The sequence below is a fragment of the Castanea sativa genome, chromosome 5 (genome assembly GCF_040712315.1).
Source record: "Castanea sativa cultivar Marrone di Chiusa Pesio chromosome 5, ASM4071231v1".
NCBI lineage: Eukaryota > Viridiplantae > Streptophyta > Magnoliopsida > Fagales > Fagaceae > Castanea > Castanea sativa.
In genome coordinates, this window is record NC_134017.1 from 4,552,205 (window position 1) to 4,559,103 (window position 6,899).

The following is a 6,899-nucleotide window of genomic DNA, read 5'->3' on the forward strand; positions in this document are numbered from 1 at the left end:
TTTATACGAATCATCATCGGCTTACGTCCGAGGAGATCTATTTGTCATATTTGTTCATCATTTGCACAAATTGTAACATTCTAACCTGTTAATCGAACTTCCAACATCCCGAACTTAGATTTCTAACCCACACTCTACAAATTTTATTGTATAAGGCTCATTGGGCCTGAGCCCAACATTCGTTTTTGGGTCCGGGTACAATTGTGCACTTACAATTACTGTACAATTTTGAAGCATGCATGTTGAAATTTGGTTACAAACACAAAGATTTGCATGATCAATAAATATTTTCCTCTTGTATTAAAAGTTGTCCTAACAACATTTATTTGAAACTTAATCTCTTCCCTTGATATCTCTATCACATAGGATTAAAAATTCTTAAGTTAGCTAGCATTCATTATTCCTAGAACTGGTCCAATATTTTCCAACAGCTTCATTCTCAGTCATCACAACCCAAACTTTGGTGGTATTTACAGAGGAGCCTGACAAATTATTAGAATAATATTTTACCTTTTTAGTAGAGAAGAAGTACATGAATCGAGCATCTTTGCATTTTTTTTTTTAATTTACTATTATTATTATTTATTTATTTTATTTTTTTGAAAATAGACAGTAATATATTTGTATCTAGAAAATCTTGGGACTTTATGAGAAGGTACGTAAGCAAATAAGTTAAAAAGCTTAAAGTTAAAAGCTAAAAGTTAATCCAAATGGTTATCAAGCTAGATAAAAATTTGTCTTGCCAACTAATATAAGTCTTGATAAAAACTTGAATTATTTTTTTATTTATTTTATGACAGCATTATTTGCCCATTTGACATATTGTAGGACTTAGAAACACTGTAGAACTTTAGTAATAGAGCTACTACAATATTCAATTTTAATGTTTTTGTGTTTTTGTCAAATTACCGTGAATAGTGCTTTGGGGTCCATTTGGTTTCAATTGGCATGACATTTATGTTCCTTATTAATTAGATTTCATTTAAGGCTTAATCATAACTTGATGTATTTAAAATTGTTTATTTTCTTTTGGAATTCAGTATCTTACAATGATTTATTTGCATGTGAATGTTATAGCAGCCAAATGCTAATTAAAGAGTAATTCGCACTGCAAATGTTTGATACTCCTTTGTAGCTTCAACTTTATGGTCATGCCACATTGGCTGCTGCACATACAATCTTTGAATGTATTCTATAGTGTGAAACTCAAAGAATAAGAGGTGTCCTCCAACCAAACATTACCTACTAAATGAATTATATGCAATTCCTGTCAACTTGATAGCAATCGCATTAATTGTTTTATTAATGAAAATTCACACACCAGCAACCATAAAGTTACAATAACAAAATACATTTTTTGCAATTGTCTACCATTAAAATAAAATTTCAAAGTAGCTAATCCTGGTAATTATGCAGATAGGGTGAAATATTGACTAAAATCTATGAAATAATCAACTTTGTATAAAGAACATTACACTTTCAGATTTCATAGTTCTACAATTTCAATCCATCTTTAAAAAGAGTAGAACAGGTAGGAGGGAAAACAAAAACTGAAAATTAAATTGAATTTTGTAGTTGCTATTTTTCCTTCTTCAATTTTTCTTCTTCTTTGATGCATTTTGTTTAGTAGCATTGTTTCGTTTGTGAAGCATTTGAATAGGCATGCTATCATCATTTCATTTTCCATGTTTAGCAGGAATGGAAGCTGCAAATAGAGAATTGTTGTCCTCTTTTGTTTTTCTTACAAATTCGTCTTTTGTGTCCTGTAATAATTCACTTAAGTAAAATGTGCTTTAAAAATTCACAAACATCTAATAAATCCTTAAACAATATGTTACAGTTCTCTTATCAACGAAGTTAATATTGCTTTTTTGTATTACATTGGCTTTCAAGATATCATAAGAAGGTCTAATATATTATTTTTTTAATTTCAAGAGAATTTTTTATGTACCAAGCAGATGTGCATAGTAACTAATATGCATCAGACTACATAATATTATGACAAATTCAAAGGGTAACATTACTTATCAGGAAATTGTATTTTATATCTTCAAGTTTCTGCCCTCTATTTTAATGTTCACTTCAACTTTTGAAATGATCACTCCAATAGAAACAATCTTAGTGTATGAGCTTGTTTTTTCTTTCTAATACAATGTCACACATCAAACTAATTTTGAGATATGTTCTCAAGGGATCACCCTAGATCCTCATATTTCAAGCAATGCAAAGAATGTTCTTGAAAACAAAACTCAATGGCCAACCTTACTGGCTTACAACACAACTCAGCTCTACAGGGATCGATCAATACTTGTATGCATATCCATAATGAACCCACTCAACACTCAGCAAAATCCCAATGCAAGGGCTACCTATCTGATCTCCAAATTAGAGAGCCCCTAAACACCAGCTTTTTATGATTTGTTAGTAATAGATAAGAAGAGAACGTAAGAACTCATAAATTTAAGAAAGTATACATACATACATCATGATTAACGCTTTTCATGGAATTCTATGTGTTTTTTGAAGAACAAAATTGTTTTTGAGCTTCTAGTAATATTTAAGGCACTCAGCATGATGTACAACAATTAATATTTTCAATAAAGGCTTGTTAATGCCAATCACTTCAAAAAACAAAAATGCCAATCAATCTTTTGATTTCTGTCAGTAGAAACACTTTAAGAAGCAAAATTTAAATGTGGAAAAACCAAAACCAAATCTTTATGGAAAAACACCACCTTAAATTATCTAAATTTGGTGGTTTGAATCTAAATGACTCTGATAGAGTAACTAATTGATAAGAGAAAGCATAGCTGATAGCTCAAAGGAATTCAGATGTACTTAAAAATATTATAAGATCTTTTATAGCTAACACTTAGCACTAACCAAGAGAATCACTTACACCTCTGCTAGGGAAATCCAAATTGTAATGTAGATGCCCAAGATTGATGTTTTATTCTTAAATAGATAAAAAAAAAAAATGCATCGAACATAGTTAACAGTTGCAATTTTTAATACACAAACAGCATCTAAATTAAATACCTAAAAGCCATAAAAGAACAAAAGAACCTAAACAAAATTGGAAAAGAAAAATAAATACATATTACAATCCCACTTCTAAGAATGTATCTTACAATCCCAGCCACCAAATTCTAAGAATGCATCTTACAATCCCAGCCACCAAATTTCCACTATGGAAGTTTCAAATGTGTAATGGTCATAAGCGCTATAGTGTCAAGAAAATTTTTATTAATAATTAAAAGCACATAATTCTTGCAATTCAAGCAGTTTTATTAATAATCCCAGTTTTGTAGTTCAAATTCTAAGAATGCATCTTACAATCCCAGCCACCAAATTTCCACTATGGAAGTTTCAAATGTGTAATGGTCATAAGCACTATAGTGTCAAGAAAATTTTTATTAATAATTAAAAGCACATAATTCTTGCAATTCAAGCAGTTTTATTTTTTGACTAGTTGTAAATCAAATAGTTTTTTGGAAATTTTTACTAAATTGATGTCCAAAGTTGAAGCGCACACATGCTAGAGGAATTGCATCTAAAATCTCGTTTTGAACAAATTTGACCACATCAATTAGTTAGAGTTATACATTAGAGAACAGAATTGATGCTAAAATTCCTTCTTTTCACTAAGTATAGACATTTCCTTCACTTCAGATAGACTATTATTTCTACATTAATTTCATAGTTTTTTTTAAAAAATATTGATTGCAACATTAATAGTTTTTTTAATTTCTACATTATTGCAACATAGGTTCCTGCTTCATTGATTAAGCCTATCAATGCTCTTATGCCTATCAAATATTGACATGCATGTCAAAAAAAGTCATACTTCAAAACTTTGAATCCTAGTCATTCTGTTGAGTTTACAAAAACCATAAGTGTCAATGTAACTTTGACAAAATACCAAAAAGAAAGATACAGATAGGTAATTTAAGAATTTACTTTAATCAAAACTCTATAAAAAAGAACTTATTAATCAGTATCATGTTTTATGAGTACTTCAAGGGTGACATCCGAAAACCCCATATTTGCTTATTTTTAATATCCCCTAGGGGAAAACTCACTGAGGTTATAGAAAATTTTGAGAAAATCAGTAATTTTTCAAAATAAATCACTCAATGCAACATGTATTAGAAGTGTAAATGAACCAAAGTGTTGACAGTAAATTAGTAATCACCCTCCTACCTATTTTCACAATAAATTTATTAGAATTATTACATGCTTAGGGTTCAACATACGGATCGAATCTAATGATTGGAAATTGATTTTGACATAAAAACTTCTACAAATTTAATAGTGATCAAAACAAAACAAAAAAAGGAAGTCCCAAAAATTTCCTAAATGAACCAATCTTTAAAATCTCTAAATTCTAAAATTATCCCAACACCAAAAGGAACCCCCAATTCCCATTTGCAAAAAAAACCCAAAAAAAAAAGGAAAAAAAAAAAAGAGAAAAAGGACTTTGGTGTGAGTTACAATTGGAACTTGGAGACAACAACACTTACTTTCCTTTAGGAGAAGTTCAACTCAGATGAAATGCAAACTGAGCCAACTTCTTAATAGGAACATTAACATATTGGTAACACAAAAAACATCCCAAGTATGAAAGGAATATAATAGGACCATTTTCTCAGCACGAATGTCACACAACAGAAAAATTATTAGGAGAAGAACAAAGTTCCTAAAGAGTGCCTTTCAATTATATCAAAAGGTCAATCTTAGGAGCAAAAGCACCAACATGAAGTACCACTATATATCTTTTGTTGAGGGAAAAAATAAAATTAAAACCCTTTAATTTCACAAATCCTCACAAACCCAAAAATCGTTTCACATGCAACCCTCAAAAAATGGAGAAAAAAAAGAACCCGAAATCAAATTTCGAATAAAGATACTAACTTGTTCTCAAGCCAAAAAAGATTTTAAAAAAAAAAAGATGCTATCTTGTATCAAACAGAAAACAAACATGAAACATTAATCATATAAAAATTATTCAAGAACAAAAAATTCACTAAAAGAAAAGAAAAAGAATTTACTTACATTTCCTTAGGAGTATGTGCTCTCTGCTTCCTCAATCTTTATTGTACCACCTTTAGGAAAAAAAATTATGAGATTGCAATTATATTTAAGCGCCTTGATGGGCTAATAAATTACATAAAGAAATAATGAGGTGGAAACAAACCCAATCAAATTTATAAATTCTTAATTAGGAACAATTTAGACTCGCGTAATCCAAATTGAATTTAGAAACCAACAACACTCATACTAAAGCAATTATCAACAATAACAGATCAGTAAAACTAAATAAATTTAAACATGCATATAATGAATAAAGCAGAGATATGTGGCAGAGAAAGAAAGCAGTAGGAGAAGAATTTAAGAAACAGGGCAGTTCACCTAATGTCCTAGATAATGTTTCCAAAATTACCACTTCAAATAGTTATCTTCTTCTCTAATTTATTTCTCTCTTTTCAATTTCAATTTCAAATGAAGGTACATTCTTAAAAGTACTCACAGTGGTTCAAGATTAATCTGCATAGTTCCAATGGCTTTAAAAAAGGGACCATTCAAAAACAACAAATGCAAAAACTTTAAAATTTAAAATAAAACTTTAGTGTAGTTTTGATTACTCAAAGGTTTGCGCTTTGAGTAAAAAAGCAAATCTTCATTTTATGTGAACTCAAAATCAAAGCAACCCAAATATTCAAAATTGATTCTAAATACCCAAAACATTGAGCCAAGCCAAATACCCTAAAAACAAAACTTCTTCTAACCAAAAGCCCTTAATCAAAACCAAACCTTGCCAAAACTACTAATCTAAATCATAATTAACCCCCAATTGATTCTCCAAATAAAGACCAAAAACCCTTAATTTTTTAGTTTAAAATAGAATTTTACCGATAGCAATTTTGGTAGTCTGATAGTGGGTGGAGGCTTACAGTGATGACAGAATTTGTGATGGTGCCCCTCTCTCAATCCATGGCGCATTGACTTAATAGTCTAATGACTATTCTTTCTCTTCAAAAAAAAAAAAAAAACTCCAATCGGCCGATCTCTCTGCACTCTGCGTCTAACCGACTCTCTCTCTACCATTCTCGGACTTTTGGCCTCTAAAACTAAACCAAAATCAAACACAAAATTAATTGAATCCAAATAGTCCCAAAATTTTTTAGTATACTGAGAAACTGAATCAAATCAAAACCTAATGTAACCCAAATACCTAAATACAAATCAATCCAACCAAATTTCTCAAAACTAATTCATATTTCATACCCAGAATTAAGAAAGAATGGAGGAAAAAACTTACCAATGGTAGTTCTCTCTATGTCCGTATCTCAAATCCTCTATGCACCTTTAGGTTACCGGTGCCGATGCCGGTGGTCTAAGTCTGGCAAAGGACCGACGGTGGTGGGAAAATGATGGTGATAGCCGGCCAGCCGTACGAACTCTGTCTCCTTCTCATCTTCGTATCGCTAGCTTCTTTTCTTTTTCTTTTTTACACTTCTCTATCTCTATATCGCAAGCCTTTCTTTTTAACCGGTTATTCTTTTGTTTATATACTGACAAACTATCAAACGGGGTCAAAATTGTGAAAGAATATATCTTATTGCTTTTAACTGCCACATGTCTGATTTTTAGATTGTCTGACTATTTTAAAGCTGTGATAGGAAGCGTTTCCAAACAATGCACTGTGCGATAAAAACAAAATCGGTTATTTAATTTACACCTTTTTTTTAGTTACAGAGGTGGCAGAGTTTAAAAAGCCAAGCGTTGTAACATGTGGCTGTATTTTTAAAAAACTGTATAAATGTCTGAATTTTAAATAGACAGTTGTCCTATTTGTCAACATGTCCTTAAATGCAAGAACCAACTTTCTCTCAGCT

General features: G+C 30.6%; 1 long non-coding RNA gene across 1 annotated transcript; it reads right to left on the reverse strand.

Annotated features, from left to right (window-relative positions):
* Positions 1-1,439: 1,439 nt before the first annotated feature.
* Positions 1,440-6,566, reverse strand: LOC142633942 (uncharacterized). Its single transcript, XR_012844004.1, has 3 exons — positions 6,323-6,566; positions 5,056-5,105; positions 1,440-1,763 (listed from the first exon to the last, which is right to left on the reverse strand). It is a non-coding gene; the product is annotated as an uncharacterized LOC142633942 (long non-coding RNA).
* Between the last annotated feature and the right edge of the window lie 333 nt (positions 6,567-6,899).